The sequence below is a fragment of the Mauremys reevesii genome, linkage group 6 (assembly GCF_016161935.1).
Source record: "Mauremys reevesii isolate NIE-2019 linkage group 6, ASM1616193v1, whole genome shotgun sequence".
NCBI classification, from domain to species: Eukaryota; Metazoa; Chordata; order Testudines; family Geoemydidae; genus Mauremys; species Mauremys reevesii.
The window spans coordinates 56107113-56124458 of record NC_052628.1 but is presented as its reverse complement, the minus strand read 5'-3'; the positions used below and the strand labels follow the sequence as shown (position 1 = coordinate 56124458).

The 17346-nt window shown below is 37.1% G+C and overlaps 2 long non-coding RNA genes across 4 annotated transcripts in view; one reads left to right on the top strand and one right to left on the bottom strand.

Annotated features, from left to right (window-relative positions):
* LOC120408643 overlaps positions 1-17288 on the top strand; it is a 32913-nt gene extending 15625 nt beyond the window's left edge. For both annotated transcript variants that reach the window (XR_005600841.1, XR_005600842.1), the window contains exons 3-6: positions 2155-2324; positions 9111-9163; positions 11373-11402; positions 15062-17288. This is a non-coding gene — a long non-coding RNA (uncharacterized LOC120408643). The remainder of the gene's footprint in view (positions 1-2154; positions 2325-9110; positions 9164-11372; positions 11403-15061) is intronic.
* LOC120408642 overlaps positions 1-17346 on the bottom strand; it is a 50121-nt gene that overhangs the window by 30973 nt on the left and 1802 nt on the right. The window contains exons 2-4 of one of the 2 annotated variants that reach the window (XR_005600840.1): positions 16662-16748; positions 2884-3006; positions 2319-2537 (exon numbers count right to left, since the gene is read on the bottom strand). This is a non-coding gene — a long non-coding RNA (uncharacterized LOC120408642). Of the gene's footprint in view, positions 1-2318; positions 2538-2883; positions 3007-16661; positions 16749-17346 lie in introns of those variants that run through there. The other variant, XR_005600839.1, reaches the window with a different exon arrangement.

The following is a 17346-nucleotide window of genomic DNA, read 5'->3' as shown; positions in this document are numbered from 1 at the left end:
TGTATATGCACAATTGGAGACAGCAGGTTGAAAACTTATCCCATGGTGCCATATTTTGTATAGTTAGGTACTTTCCATGATATTTCTTGTGAGCAAGCAAAGTCCTTGTAACATAATCCACCTACTTAGATTCTTATGGTGACACCTGTCATTGTAGTACCTAAGTGTCTCCGTAGAGACAATACTGAAAATCCTCAAGAGATAGTAATGGCACTACATTTATGATAACACCTGAGAAGCCTTTACAGGCTGCATATAACAGCTTGTTGCTGTATTCCTTAAAGCCCCTGGAAATCCTTTTGAAGAATTTTGGGCATGCTAGGAAAGCTGGATTGGGCCATAAATCAGTATCAACTCATAACGATACTTTTTAGTATCTTTGGAGTTACTAGGACCTTATCAAAGATCAATATACTTTAAAAAGAAGGTACAGAGCCACTTTATATACAACATATACATAAATTTTGGAGGGAATCTTGCGTCTTACATTAACCCTTTTCCACTCTTTAAGAAGATACTATGCTGCAGTGGAAGAGTTCACAAAAAGTCAAGCTGCCAAAGGTGAAACCCTGGTCCTGTTAAAGTCAATGGCAAAACTCCTTTTAACTTGAACAGGGCCAGGATTTCACCCCCAATGTGCAAAACGAATTTACCTCAGGAGGAATTTGTTAATTTGGTTTTGGTGTCCTTTGTGCAAGGCAGCAAAGGTCATGAATGTCTCAAATCAATATGGTCACAAAAGGCATAAGAGGTAAGTGCTCAACAGTTATTGCATTTGCTATACAAGCAAGGTTAGTCTGGACTAGAAAGTCTATCACATTACAAAAAGACTAATCAATCATTCCAACAGGCAGTGCTAGGAAATTTAGGGTAAAATGCTCATCTCTGATCTGTACTGTGGATCATTTGCCTTTCTGCATTCATTCTACATGTAAAATCCCTAAGAACATCAACAAGCCTGGTGGAAAAAGCAAATGCCAAGATGACCCTAATGAGGAAGTGACTTTATAATTTATAGCTTTGAAAAAATTAGTTACATTCTTGATTGAATTATATTATTCTTTTAAGTTAAATTACCATGACATCTTTTGGGTGAGGATACCAAGTAGTCTCATAGAGCAAGCCATAAGGCAGCACCAGAAAAATATGATAAAAATATACTTAAAACAGTAACCCTGATAAAAAATGTGATTGTATATGGAGCCTTCTGGAAAATGCTGTGCATCCCCAGCTTTCTCGCAGGAGGCATTCGGCATCTTGCAGCAGGAGCTCAGCACCATGCAGGATTGAGTCCCTAAAGAGAGATTCTATCATGGTTGATCTTTCTGTGAACTAGACTCCGACATGGCACTGAGAACCTAGAAAAACAACTTCAGTAATTCAGAACCATTCACTTCCCCCCTTAGTCTTGTATTTCCTTTTTCTAGAAAGTTTTTTGTATTTTGCAACTATTACATTTGGGGTCAGAGGACAATGGTAGAGTTCTGGAAGGAGAATTATTTTCACTGGATCCTTAAAATAACTCTTCTGCTATGGTAAACATAGGAAGGCTACAAAGATGCACAAACATCAGAATGATCACACATCTTATTCTTATTATACAGACATCTCAGTCACAGAAACGATTAAAATTCCTCAGAATCATGAGAGTAAGCGCCACACCATTCATGTTTGACTAGCCAGATGTGATGGCGAATTCCAGTACTATTTGACACAGCAGTGACTGTCCATTTCCTGCTGGTTATCTCTCTCCCTTCCTCTTATGGTTGTGAAAAGAAACACAGAGGAGATTCAAAGGAACTCACTGTAATAACAATTCTACGGTCATCTTCTAGAGTTAAAACTGAAACCTTCCTGCCCCCATCTTCTTCATCTCATGTGGTATAATTCCAGAACCTTTATTTCATGAGGCTTTCCAGTGCCTCTTACTTTTTCTCCTTTTAACACTATCCCTCTCAGTACAAACTTTGACTGTTTGCCAATTCAGTGCATTTAAAATAGCATACAAATAAAATAGCAGAAGGTACAGAATTCTGGACAACACAGTGTTGGTAAATTAAAAATGCTGATTTTTATTTGTTCCTGGATATTTTCTTAACCCAGTATAATTCGGACTGTACTAATTCAAGCATTGGTACCTATGTTTGTTTATAGGTTCTTTATCTAGAAGACCTTCATTATTTGAAAATAACTCCCCTAGCCACCTGTGACTGCTTCTTCAGGACCTTTTTAAAATATTTTGCATTTATCCCTGCTTGCAGTGGAGGAGATTCTTTAAAACTGCAGATGTTTTCTGTGTAGCATTCACATCTCATGAATCACAGGTAAAAGTAAGTTGTTTCCTTTTGGTGTGTGCGCCACATACGTTTGTGCATGATTCAAATATATAAGTAATGCTTTGCAATAGATCTTTTTCTTTTCTTAATCACACTCAACTGTGTGCATGCAAAGTAGTAGAAAAAGAAGTTTCCAGAAGTGTGGTAATTCCAGATCTTCTTGTTGTCACTTGTACAGTATGAACAGATGTAGAGAGGAAGCTATAGCATAAACAGAGAAAAGGCTCAATTTTCTATCCAGTTTAATTTGCCAGAGCACGATCTTTTGCCTATGTGCTGAAAACAGGAACATGTCTTCTCTCACAACCTGCAAAGCAGTTAACTGAAAGACTGGCAGCTGGTTGAATAGAATGCACACCTTACACTTAGTTCCAGGCAGGCAGTGTTTTAATCACAGTCATGGTGATGAAAGGGCTGGGAGGGCTCACCTTTCACACACAAACCCAACATAATGTCTCAGCTGCAATCCAAGCCATTTCCTGCTTCAGCATTCCTGACACACACACTGTGCGCAGCATACTTTAAAATATAACCAGCCTACATTTACCTGTGTCATTTTACATCACTGATCCTTAAAACACAGCCTTTTAGAATTCTCCCTCTAATCATGGAGGCATCTTGGAAGACTTTTTGTCCCAGTGAATTGTAAGAATTCCATTGAACACATTTACTGGAAAAAAAAAAGAAGAAAATGAACTGAAATGAATTTTAAACAGCCCACTTATTCAATTAGTGCTATATTTCAGAGTCAGGCTCCTACATTTCAGAAAATGGTGTAAGACATGTTACAATGTAATTTTTCCTTTTTGAGATTTATTCTCAGAAAATTGACACCATTTATTGCATGAATGCACAAATGAGATATAATCTCTCTCTATATATATACACATACGCTTTAGGCTGAAGTACATTTTGCTTTTTGAACAAGTATGTGAGAACTCTGCATAAATGGTGCCTATTTTCTATTTATCAGACTCTGCATTTGAGTATGGATATATACATTCCACACAAAACACTATAGGCCAGATGGCAAATCCTTTATTCTCATTCATGAGAGGGTACTCACACCAGTAGTCCCACTGATTTCAACACCAGTGACAATAAGGTCCTATGTTAAGAGAACACTAAGGCCCAGTCTTGCAATCTGACTGGTGCACCTGTGAATGGGCACAGACATCCAACTGACTTCAGTGGGACACAGGGTTGGTACTCCTGCATGGATCATGTTGCAAGGCCATAGTTGCAAGGTTAAACAACAAAAGGTAGTACACCTCTACCCCGATGTAACGCTGTTCTTGGGAGCCAAAAAATCTTACCGCATTATAGGTGAAACTGCATTATATCAAACTTGCTTTGATCCGCTGGAGCATGCAGCCCCACTCCCCCGGAGAGCTGCTTTCCTGTGTTATATCTGAATTCATGTGATAATGGGTCACGTTATATAATTAGAGGTGTCATTGACAAGCTTAAAGTTAAGTGTACAACCTTAAATCTGCCCTCCTTGGGGTATATTAGTTTTTAGTTACATGGCCATGTAGTATTCTTTGAGCTAATAATGCTGTATCCTGTGTGCAGTATTTCTGTAGCCTGTTTGCCTCAAATATCTACAAGGCAATGGGCAATACTCAGATATCCACCCCAAACACATTGCCAAAAACTCATCCATTTCATCCTCAACCATAACAACATTATATTTAACATCAAAAACGGTGTCCAAGCCATGGGTACTAGGATGGATCCCCCATATGCCAACCTCTTCATGGGTCACTATGAGGAAGAATTTATGGAAAAATGCATCACAAAACCAACAATACACCTGGGATACATCAATGATATTTTCATGCTCTAGACAGACAACTTAAATTCCCTCATAGATTTCCACCACAACTTCAACAACCACCACTCATCCATCAAACTGTCTTTGGAACATTCCCACAGTAGCATCAATGTTCTTGGACACCACTATCAGCTTCAGCAACAGAACCCTACAGATAACAATATGCAAGAAACACAGATCACCATACTTACCTCCACAGATCCAGTAACCACCCCAGACACACCAAGAAATCAGTTAGCTACTGCCAGGCAATCAGATACCACAGAATACTCTGAGGAGAAAGTCTGGATACACACCTTAGCACACTTAAAACTGCCTTCAGCAGACATGGACAGTCCACCAGAGAAATAGATCACATAATGAAAAAGGCCACCCAAATATTCAGAGAGAACTTGCTTCAATACAGAAAAAAACAAAAACAAGCACAAAACCCACAAACACCCAAGCCTCCCTCCCCCACACTGAACGAACAGCCCATATGTCACCTATCACAGGAACCCATACGGAAGATCAGCAAACAACATACTTAATGGAGCCATGTCCTGAAAGAAACTTTCCCACCCCTCCTTCTGGCCTTCAAACAGTCCAACACCTTTCCAAACTCATCATTAGAAACAAACTCCGCACAGACCACAATTCAAAGTGGCACCAGACTGTGCCATGATAAGAGATGCAAAACCTGCAGACATATTTCCACTGCTATGATGATCAATACCCCAACAACACACCTTTCATGATCCATGGGTTCTACACATGCCAATCACAACATGGGGTGTACCTCATCCAATGCATCAAATGCCCCAACAACTATGTGGGTGAAACTAGACTATCACTATGCTTTTGAATGAGCCCACACAGAAAAACAATAGAAGAAGACAAAGACCCTATCACCCATGGGCAAACACTGTTCACAAATCACTCCAAATCCGATTTCTCAGGCCACATTCTCAAAGGAAACGTGCACAACACCGTCAAAAGATAAACATGGGAAAATTAAATTCATAACTCTGCTAGACAACAAAAATCCTGGGCTCAGAGACATTGGTTTTATGCCTCATTACAACAGTTTGTAACCTACTAACCCTCCTTTGTCCTGTGACTGCAGAAGTGTTAATTGCTCACCTCACATTAGCTGGTCACCTGCAACATGTTTGAACACCTCATTCTTAACAAAAAGAACAGGAGTACTTGTGGCACCTTAGAGACTAACAAATTCATTTGAGCATAAGCTTTCGTGGGGTACAGCCCACTTCATCGGATGCATTCTTAACAGTCCCACCTTGTATTTAGCTGTGATACTCATTACTTTTTCCAGATGTGAAAAAGATCTATGTGCAGCTTGAATCTTCCACCAACAAAAGTTGGTCCATTAAAAGATATTATCTTACCCACCTTGTCTCTCTAGTATAATATCACACAGTATTTTTCCTACTGTCTTAAGTGCATACAGTAGTTGGACTTCAGAGACATTACTGGTTGCAGCAGTATTCACTATACTTGAAATGGGGAATACATGAGAATCAATAATGCCTATAGAAATGGAATGAACTTTTTAAGTGCACCCATTCTGTGTGGGAATCTTCCTTTGCATTCCTGTATACATTGCCAATACATTTTTATTGATGTGTATGTCAAAAATTTTGAACTCAGTTGTCTAAAGTTAAGCACATTAAGAGTAGTCATTTTCAGAAGTGCTGAGCATCCACAATTACAGTTGATTTCATTAGGATTTGTGGGAGCTCAACACCCCTGAAAATCTAGTCACTTATTTAGGTGCCTACATTTAGATGTAACGTTAGACACCAATAGTTGAAATTTTAGACACCAATATTTGAAAAATTTGGCCTTAGACATTGGATGATTTGTTCTTTTCTTTCCAAGTTATGTGTTTCTAATAATCTGGGGCCTGATCAGTGCTTAATTTGTGTCAGGACTTGCCAGTTCTTGGCAGTTCATAGCTCCAGCACCTCTGGGCTTGCTGCATCAGTTAAGAAAGTAAAAAAAAAAAAACTGCTTGAGCCCCGGCACCTCTTTCATTACAAATTAAGCACTGGGCCTGATCCACGCCTTACTGAAACCAAATGAAAAGATACCCTTAGGCCTGGTCTACACAACGGGTTAGGTTGAATTTAGCCGCGTTAAGTCGATTTAAAAATGACTGCGTCCACACAACCAACCCCGTTCCGTCGACCTAAGGGGGTGGCTTATTCATACCCCTGAGTAATATATTTATACCTACTTAAGCTGTAGTGTGTACATAGTCTAAAAAGCTAATTTAGCTGCACAAGCATGCACAGCAGAACAGTAATTAGGTGCAGCTCAGTAGATCAGGCATTTAACTACGAAGCTAAGTTACCTACAAACTTTAGGTAGCTTATACATGTTAACGTCTTTTCACTGTTACTATATCTTTTTATACTATCTGTGATATGAAGTATAAGGACTGTTTAATGTGTACTTTTCTTAGACGTTTCAGGGGCACAAGGTAATACACAGAACTACAAGATACTTTACATGTGCATCAAAGGCCTTAATCCTGAAATTTATAAGCAAAAGGATAGTTATGCCTATACATAGCCCCATTGCCTTCGGCAGGGCTTCATGCTGGTACCAAAGCTGGGCACTGTAATTTGTAGGGTTGGGGCTTAGACTGATAAAACTATATCATATATTGAATAGTATGTCCTCCTGTAATTAAAGAGTATATTATAAAACAGAAGCCAAAAAGGGTCTGAGTTAAAGCTGCATATGCAACCTTAACTTTTTAATTTCTGATGTTTAACAATGTAAACATACAATCTCATCCGAAGAAGTGGGTATTCACCCACGAAAGCTCATGCTGCAAAACGTCTGTTAGTCTATAAGGTGCCACAGGATTCTTTGTTGCTTTTACAGATCCAGACTAACACGGCTACCCCTCTGATACAATCTCACACGCTCATTAACAGTCTTTTGTATGAAGTGTTTCTTTTTACATGGAAAAGAGAAACAAGGGAAGGACATGTACACTCCAAGACTTGAAAGCCCTGTAGCTTTGATAACAAGTTGGCAGTAGGTCATGTACATTCTGTAATTCAGAACCAATTCTCTAGCCATTACTGGAATGACTGGTCTCCTAAAACTAGGCGGGCCCATAGGAAAAATGCTTGTGAATCTGAGTAGCTGAAGTTCACCATACCAGATTTTCCTCTTTCTCATCTTACAAAGAGTGAAGAAGCCATCCTAACATCTTTGCATAGTATAATTCCACGTGGACTAATCAAGAATTCTTTGCCTCACTCAGGGTACACCTTCAGTACACTTTTCACTAGGCAGCTATGTTAGTTGGCATACAGCCAGCTCCGCCTTCCTTAGTATGCACTTTGTGAGCTAAACAGAACATTCTGCCCAAAAACCATATATATACAATTTGAGTGAGGCAAAGAATTTGGAGGTTCTCTTGATTAGTCCACGTGGAATTATACTATGCAAAGATGTTAGGATGGCTTCTTCACTCTTTGTAAGATGAGAAAGAGGAGGATCTGGTATGGTGAACTTCAGGAGTTCTACAACTACTCGGATTCACAAGCATTTTTCCTATGGGCCCACCTAGTTTTAGGAGACCGGTCATTCCAGTAATGGCTAGAGAATTGGTTCTGAATTGTATACAGCATGCAATTGTCAAAATTCCTGAAAAGTCAGTAACATCTGAATCAAATTTCACCAGAACACATGAAGGCAATTCTCTCGGGAGGCTATTTCCATGCCAAATTTCAACTTCCTACATCTAGTAATTTTGGTTGTAGAACTATTAATAAAAGTTTCAATTTTTTTATTATTGGAAGGGGGGTGGGAGAGGAGGAAAGGACTATTCTCCCTCTAATAAAAAATAGCAAACACTGTTCTTGTTCAAACTTAAAACACCAACCAACCAATAACCACCACCACCACCACCCTCTCTCTCTCTCTCTCTCTCTCTCTCTCTTTTGGCCAGAGAACAGAGACCAAGCCTGGAAAAGTTTAGCCCAAGATGTGAAAGTTTCAGAAAGGTCTGAACTATTGAATACAAGAGGTTAGAATAGAAATGTTACATAACTATAGCTATTTCTTCTGTTGCCCAATAATACCCAACGATATGAGATTGACATAGAAATACAAAGATACTCAGTGTAAGAGTACTTTTACTTCCTTTTCCCTGATAAGGGGAGGACTTTAATGAAATAATAATTCTATTTAATAATTAAAAATACCACCACTCACCCAGGAACATACAAAATAAACAAACAGTGGTTATAATCAGGTGATCTGAGATGTAAAGTAAATATATTCAGTTCACAACAGTTGCAGAGACATGGGGCATGTAAATTAAGGTTGCCTGGAGTCAAATAATATCTTGTTGGGTTTGCCCACTAGCATAAGAACAACCCATATTACTTTGTTTGTCAGTTCTTAAACATATTTTCAAAATTTGTTTATCTGTTCTGTTTTAAGCAGTGAAAAGAATGTTTCCATAATGTATGTATTAATAGAGGATGCATTGCTATTTCACAGCATTCAAGGCTAGGAGAATGTGACTATGTACAGTTAGTGGTATGGGGGAAGGGAGGGAGGGAAAAGCTGAATAGATACTCGGCCAGAAACAGAACTTACTAGGAGGGGGTCTTGCATGGACCTGGGCATACTATGTCCCACATGCTGATTTTTTGAACAGACCTGTTGCCAAGATAAATTTTCCTTGGACTCTAGAATTTATAGGATGTGCTTGGCTTTCATCAAGAACACAGCAGTTTCTTCCCCACACAAACAACTCTGCTCTAACTAGGCAGGACAAATAGAAAGAATGCTTCACTAATTATTTATATAAAGACAAAGATAGCTGCAATCTGGAAGTTTCATAGGATCTGGAAGTTGTGGGTTTTTTTTCCTTTCGGTCTTACTTTATTTTTAATAACTTTCAGGGCTGCCTTGTCAGAATACACTGAACAACAACTGGCTATTCACGCATAGAAAGGTAATTTAAAATTTTATTACTTTCCCTAATACTCAGATCTTTAATCATTTAGTTATATATTGCTTCAAGATTTTATGACTGTTGGTATAACAGTAAGATAATGATATAAAGCCCAATCCTGCAAATCTCACATATGTGAATAGCCCTTACTCATTCAAATAGTCCCATTGATTTTATAGGATTACTTGCAAGAGTAAGGACTACGCAAGTCAAATAAAAGGTTAATTTTTTACATGAGGAGAATAGGATTTCATAAGTAAGGAATGTGTTATCCTGGCTCCAATCCTGCAAACATGCACACAATAGTTTTATTGAAGTTAGTCTGGCTACTTCTGTACTGCTAGTGAAACGTGTTCATAAGTGCTTGCAGAATCAGAGCTTCAGTCACTTTGTTTCATAAATGATTCCCCCCTTTTTAAAAAATATGAAATAATCTGGCCAAATATAGGAGGGGGAAAAGACATTTCCCAAGAGTAGCAGTGAAGATTTAGTCTCACACACAAAAAAATTACATTTATATAGTTCCTTTTATCCCAAAGTATACCAGAGCATTCTAAAAATTATACACTGAGGATGTAGATGTGGTTATGCGTATTCCCATTTCTCACTGCTGCCACTTGGGAAAGAAAGGTGGGTTGGACAGAAATAATGATAATAAAAGAACTAGAAAAAGGTGTGAGGGGATCTTTGCAAAGTTTTTGCATATTTTTGCATTTTCCTCTTCCCCTAACGGGAGCATTAAATGTAGCCAACTTTGAGCTGAAGCATGGCACATGGAAACACAACACATATGTTTAGGACAAGAAGTGAAGAATAATACATCCAATTGAATCAACAAGATGTATTTTAGGTAGGCAAAGGGTAACAGGCCTGATCCTGCAAACGCTTATGCACATTCTTGAATATTGCACCTAGTTCCACTTCAAACTAAGTCTGTGGATAAATGTCAGCAGGATTTGGGCCTCTATTTGGACTTCGATTTATAGAAGTGTTTAATGCACAAACTATAACTCAATAATGTAATACAGTTGCAAAAAAAAAAAAAAAGAGAGAGAGAGAGCGGTACATAATCCTGGGCTGTATTAGCAGGAATGTTGTGAACAAGACATGAGATATAATCCTTCCACTCTGCCTAACACTGATAAGGCTTCAACTGGAATACTGTGTCCAGGTCTGGGCACCACACTTTAGGAAAGGTGTGGACAAAGTGGAGAAAGTCCAGAGGAGAGCAACAAAAATGATTAAAAGTCCAGAAAACATGATTTATGAGGGAAGATTGAATAAAGTTGGGTTTGTTTAGTCTGGAGAAGAGAAGACTGAGGGAAACATGATAACAGTCTTCAATTACGTAAATGGCTGTTATAAGGAGGAGGGTGATATTTTTTTTCCTTTATCCACTGAGAACAGGACAAGAAGTAATGGTCTTAAATTGCAGGCAAGGGAGATCTAGTTTAGAGATTAGGAAAACTTCCTAACTAGAAGGGTAGTTAAGTACTAGAACAAATTACCTAGGGAGGTTGTGGAATATCCTTCAGTGGAGTTTAAGTGCAGGTTAGACAAACACCTGTCAGGGATGGGCTAGATAATACTTAGTCCTGCCTCAGTGAAGGGGACTGGACTAGATGATCTACTGAGGTCCCTTTCCGTTCTACATTTCTATGATCCTATGATTACTCTAACCATGCTGGGATCATGGCTAGAAAAGAATGCAGAGGGGAAAATGCTTTATGTATTGGTTCACTAACACAACTTCACTAACACTAACTCATGTAGGTGTTCCATAAGTGTCCCATCAATGTACTGGCTCTATGCTGGAATGTGAAACTTGATGGGCTCAAATACAGAGAAATTTTGTTTCAAGGAATCAAGTGTCTTGTGCAAAGCTTTCAAAATGTAAGGTAGGAGTGTTCTATCTTTGAATTTCCTGAGTTTATGTTGTAATTTTATTATTAGATTAGCAATAGGACCTGGTTGTGCCACCGTTTGGTTGAATAATATTTAATTGCAGAAGCAATCACACTGAACTCCTTGGAAGAGTGGCACAATAAACGTAGGCCCAGATCGTCAAAGTATTTAGGCACCTAACTCCTATTGATTTAAATGAATTGCGTACCTCAAGCCTTTGAGGATCTGAGCATTAGTAATTACATTTCCTTTATTTTAACTTGGAGGAATAATCAATTTCCTTCCCCTTTAACCTTCCCTTTAGAATCCTGAATGAACTACCCCAGTGATCTAGGTAAGAACATCTCTGAAGTTCATTAATTCAACTCATAACTGGCCAAGAAGTGTGGAGTTTGGGCCAACCCCACCACAAAGGCTAGGTGTGTTGACAAGATAGACTTTCTAGTCTCTGCTGGCCTGAGAAGCAAGATGCCAAGTCTTGTGCATAGCAATGAGTGGCAGCCAGCCCAAGTATGCAACTTTAATATTCATAAAGTGGAGCTGTTCTAGCTAATGATTTGATCATATTAGATATTTTGGAACAAAGTTTTAAAATTTTCATACACAGATCAAGTAACTGCATCTAATTGAGCTTTATTTGTAGAGAAAAATTACAAGTTTTGCCCATTGCATTTTGTAGAAAAAAGTTTAGAGACCAGTTCTGAACATTTTGCCCTGTGCTAGGACTGGGTGAATAATATGCAACTTGGTAACTTCTGTTTATTTCAATTGTATGAAATATTTAAAAGGTTGATTGTTACTTGCTTAAATTTAGATTTAATCAACAGATTATAAGGAACAAATCTCTCAAAGAGCACTTGGAAGAGTTTCTGAAGCTATTTTACAAAATCAAAATTTCTGCCATTTAATTTGTTTTCAAAATACCACAGCTTACTGTACATGACTTACCAGATGTTTTATCTTTCTAAAGATTCAAGTTACATCTGAGTTATAAATAACTTTTTAAAAAGCCACAGCCAACTCAAGTTTTGGGTGAAATATGGCTAGATAGTAGTTCCTTATATGGTAAATTTAACAGAGTAAATGTTCATGGTTGAATTATAATTTTCTGAAGATCAGAGATGTATAACAGAACTAAGATCATATTCTTAACAGTGTATATGAGAGAGTTGTTAAGCAGTATCTAGGCATCTTTTAACATCCCTCCCCATTAATCCTCCAAAAGTATTTAATTTCTTCCCAGTAACAAAAATATTTTCAACATCATGGTCCACTTGAGCAAATGTTAATCTTCCCCATAGTTCAGCATATGTTGTAGATACTCTGGAAATCACTACTGGTGTCTGAGATTATTAATATTGCTTTTCCAATCAGTAAAGTTAGTAGCAATAAAACCTTGGCATTGGTAGGAATAAAGCCAAATGTACATTTCAATAATTAATTTTGTGGCTATAAACAGCTACATTGTATTTCCACTGGCAATGACAGGGAAGCCCTAGCCTACCCAGCAATCACACTTTCCTCTTGTGTATATACATAATGAAAAGCATTCCCACCTGAGAACTCCACCATGGATTAACTTGTGAAACTCAGAAAGATGTGTTCTGTTGTATATTTCTCAAATCAAGCCCTTGCCTTTACTTGGGCCAAATGATGAAAAACACAATCCAGCTTCTTTTCTCCCCAGCAGTATTTAATTACCTCTAAGGCCTGTAGTAAAAGCTTTGGCTCATTGACTAATTGAGAACACTTGCCCTAGTTTGCAATTAGTAAGAATATCTCCCTTTTAAATATGTCCTATACTCTTCCATGGAAAGGTGGGTTTACTCTTAATCAGCCAAGATCTTAGGATCTGCACAAATTAAAGTATATGCAGGTTATCTTCTTGCTTTAGGGGATATTCACCACTGTCTGTGTTCTTGTGGAGTAATAATGAGATACCATAACCAAACAGTAGAAGATGCATGTCAGATGGTTCTCCAATAACATTAGGGGAGAAAAAAGCAACTGATGTATGGGATATTGAAGGCAGATTAAGTTGTTAATGTATATTAGTATATTCTTAATTTCCTTTTAATTGAAAAAGACATATTGACTTTAATTAGAACCATTTCACAGGAACTGTCAATTAGCACATGTCAAAGTAGTTAATTCAGAACAGAATTGTTTTAATTAGGGTCTGCTTTCCTTTAACTGTGGGGCCAATGAAATCAGTCTTTCCTTATCAAGGTTTTAAATGTCTCTAAGACATACAATACAAGTGTAGTCTCTTATCTATTATTAGAAGCCCATATGGATAACATTAAAATGATGATGCTTGCATTGTTCATGCAGCACAAATCACAGTTTCCTTTATTACAGTTTGGAAAAAAGATGGCTTTGAACAAAGACCATTTTAAATACACAGATTTATCCTACTTTTAAGAGACTACAAAATTTATGACATACATGTTCACATGTAAAGTATTATTTAATATGTCTGCTCAAATAAATGGGCCTAGTCAAACATTTTGTGTGTTCTATCAGCCAAAGACACATAAAACAGTGTTAAAGCATGCAGTAATATTTTCCCCTTAAATGAACTATAATCAAAAAGAGAAAACAGTCTCAGTGATTATTTTGGACAATATAAGACCAGCATTGTTAACTTTCATTGCATGCAAAGATGTAATACCCATTGCAAATACAGTGGCTGAAAACACTAGTGAGCTAATGTGATCTCAGTAATCAGACAATCTGAGTCTTGATTTTCACAGTATAGTTTCTAAATATGTTTGAGGTGACTGATGTACCTTGATTCATAGCTGACACAAGTAAGGCCCTCCATTTTTGTCTACCAGCAGGTGCTGTGAACTGTAGTATTGGTATACTACCAAGTAAAAGAACAGCAGAGGAAAATGTATCAAAAATGTAAAAAGAATTAATGTGAAATCTAGACTTAGTTTTATTATATGAGGGTTAGCCACTGTTTTACTGACCTACATCAATTGAGGATTACAGAGATTAGTGAAAGGAATACTTAATAGCTGAACTGTGGATTCCAAAGAGGATTATCTGGTAAGATATTTTATGTATCCTGATGCTTTATTGAACTTATTAAGGGCCTGATTAACTCAACAATAACAGAAACATCATTTTCCAAAATGGAGTGTGATATGAGTATACTAAAATTAAAAGTATACCAGAAGTATACTTCATCTAGTATGTTAATCATACTGTATTCTTGTACTGGAACTATTTTGGTATATGAACTGTAATACAAATTGCAGGAAGCCTTGTGATAAAATCACTTAGGTCAGATTTTTACAAGTCCTGGAGAAGTGGGTGAACTTTCACTTGACAACCTCTTGAATTGAATAACTGGAATTCTACTGAAGCCTGGGTTTTCTGGAGATCATTACAGACATCAAAAAGAGCCTCTTCAAACACTGTAGTTTACTGCTTACCATTCTATAGGAGGTGTAGTTTGAGCACAACTTAACAATTGTATCATTACTTTTTATGTTACCTATTTACAATTATATGTTAGAATAAGATCCTTATATTCATTCATTAATCCTATTGTGGCCCATTTTAAATCTCTACTTATCAGTTTAAATACTTACCATAATTTAGAATTCTTTTTTAAGCAGATCTCAGGCACTGAAATGCATAATCCATCCTCTTTTATACCACAGCAGAAACAATGCTTTGGATTCTGAACATATAAATTTGCTTGCACTATATTATGTATTTCAAAAATTAACAATAGCCATATCTGTTTCACCCATGTTTTAATATCACTCTAATACCCATTGTGGATATGAAGTTTTGGCATACTTACAATATAACTATGCAGTGTAAAGCAATTGTCATTGCCATTACCACATTCAGATCATTATGACTATAGGAAACTATATTTTATAGTCTGGAAAAATTAGGCTTAAAAACTGATCAATCACCACAACACCCTTGAGAGGTAAGCAGTAACATATTCTTATCCCTATTTTACAGATGGGACAACTGAGAGAGTTAAAGAGAGAAAAGATCTACCCAAGTCACAAAACAAGTCAATCCCGGAGTAGAACTCAAGAGCTTTTGGCTCCCAGCTCCACATGCATTACTTTGGATCATGCCGCCTTGCTGCCAATATACTAATAACAATTTACTGCACATCTCAATACAGTGCAGTAAGTTCTGTGTGCTTAAGCAGAACAATTCATTTTTTTCTCATTAATACTAAGTCTATTTGTTGCTCAGCAGGACTAATATTTATACATTCTAGATCTTCTGATGAAGTAGCAAGCTCTGATTTCAGTTCAATCTGACAGGTTCTGAGAGCAAAATGTCATTATGGAACTTCAAAAGCACTTGCTCCATAGCAAGATCTTTACAATTATTTATATAATATCTTTCAACTCCTGTTGGCTCCTTGATCTTCTGTGGAAATCCCAACTCCTCTGCCAGTTTTGGTTTATGAAAAGTTGACCCTTAAGGCATAACTATTTTAAAAAAGATATGCCAAAATGTTACAAGATATAGTAGATTTCACCCAGTTTGATATCCCTTCTGGAATACGCACTTAATAAAAATTGCATTTTTACTAAGTAATTGGCCATATGAATCATGTGCTATTCATGTATTGTTCATGAATCAAACCAAGAGCCATTTAAAAATGACTAGCATCAGGGAAACTTAATAGCTTTTCAACAGATTATTTAAATGACTGTAGCTATGATTTCCAATAATTTTTATTCAAACAGCAAGGCTTTAGTAAACTGTGGCAGGACTCTCTCCGAAAAGAGTACCTTTCTGATTAAAACCTTTTGCTACTGGATTTAAGAAATTAAAGAAAAAAGGGGAACGTCTGAGTTATGTATGCATCTGTCAAATCCTGGATCTTTATAGTGTAACAATTTGACCAATCACAGGTAAAAGAACGGGTGGTTTGGGAGGGATATATTTCACTTTATGAATCACAGCTAATAACGTAGTTAAGTACTTTCTGAACAGGCACTTCCTGCAGACTGACCAACCTGTAGATTGTGTTCCTAGTAGTTTCTGGTGCAATAGTTTGGCATGCATGATGCATTTGGAGAGTGGATTTGCCAGCATTCCAGCAACATATGCAACTTTAGCTAGGATTTCTTATCACAGATTAGCACCAGTTCGAATTCCTTGATTGATTGATTGTCTATACTATAAAGCCAGATGTATTTCACAGCATCAGCTGTATTCACCTATTTCTTTTCTTGTTGTTGCAGCTTGCATCCTTGACATGATTTTGCCAATGGCTACCTGGCCTCTCAATACACTGTTGCTTTTCAGGAATATTTTCTAATAATGACAACTATAGTTAACATTTATATTTATACTGTACAATTATACTTAACTATTTAAAATTTCAAAAAGCTGCAAAACATTCATTAATTTGCCAAATAAAATCACTATGGGGTAGACAAATAGGATCATTACCCCCCATGTTATAGATGAGGAAACTGAGGCTGAAAGATTAAATGTCTTGCCCAGTGTCACATGGCAAGTCTACTGGCAGAAGGAGGGGTAAACTGAAAGTTACCCTTCTGGGTGCATTCCTCGAGACCGGGTCTCTCACCTTTGTTTAATAGTGTTGACCAAATCTTAGTAGAGGGATTCCCTTGTGGACTCCTCTCTTCTCACTCAGGATCCCATGTGATCTCAACTACAGAAATTGTTTACAAAGAAAAATAATATTAGGAAAGTGCCAGCCTGCTGTGACCAGCCAGCAACTCCCCGGTCACCAGCAAGTACTCTGTGGACAACCAGCAGTTCACTGAACACAGTCTGAGAATCACTACCTTAGCACTATATCTTGAGGTTTATTCCTCTAGGTCACATTGCCTCCTGGTACAGCAATGTTAACTAATCCTTTATTAAACAAGTCTCCAAGCACAAATAAAGAATTTGGGTTGTTAACATACATAAGTTATATTAAAGAAGGTTTCAGATCAGCACATTGTATTTTGTAGCAAAGTCATAAAATATGCTAACATGATAACATCTAATGAGGGAAATGTTGCATGCAGATGTCTGTTTGCCTATTATCCCATAAAATGACTGTATATTTTTATTTATATGAGTAACATCAGACACAAATGTGTTACCATAAATGCATTCATTTAGGAAAATGTATAAACACAATATGAATCTAATATATATGTAAAACTGTTTTAAAACCTGATATTTAATGTTTATATAAAGAATAAAGATGAAAAAAATTGTCCATAATTACATTTTTTGTTACTCTTGATGAGACAAGA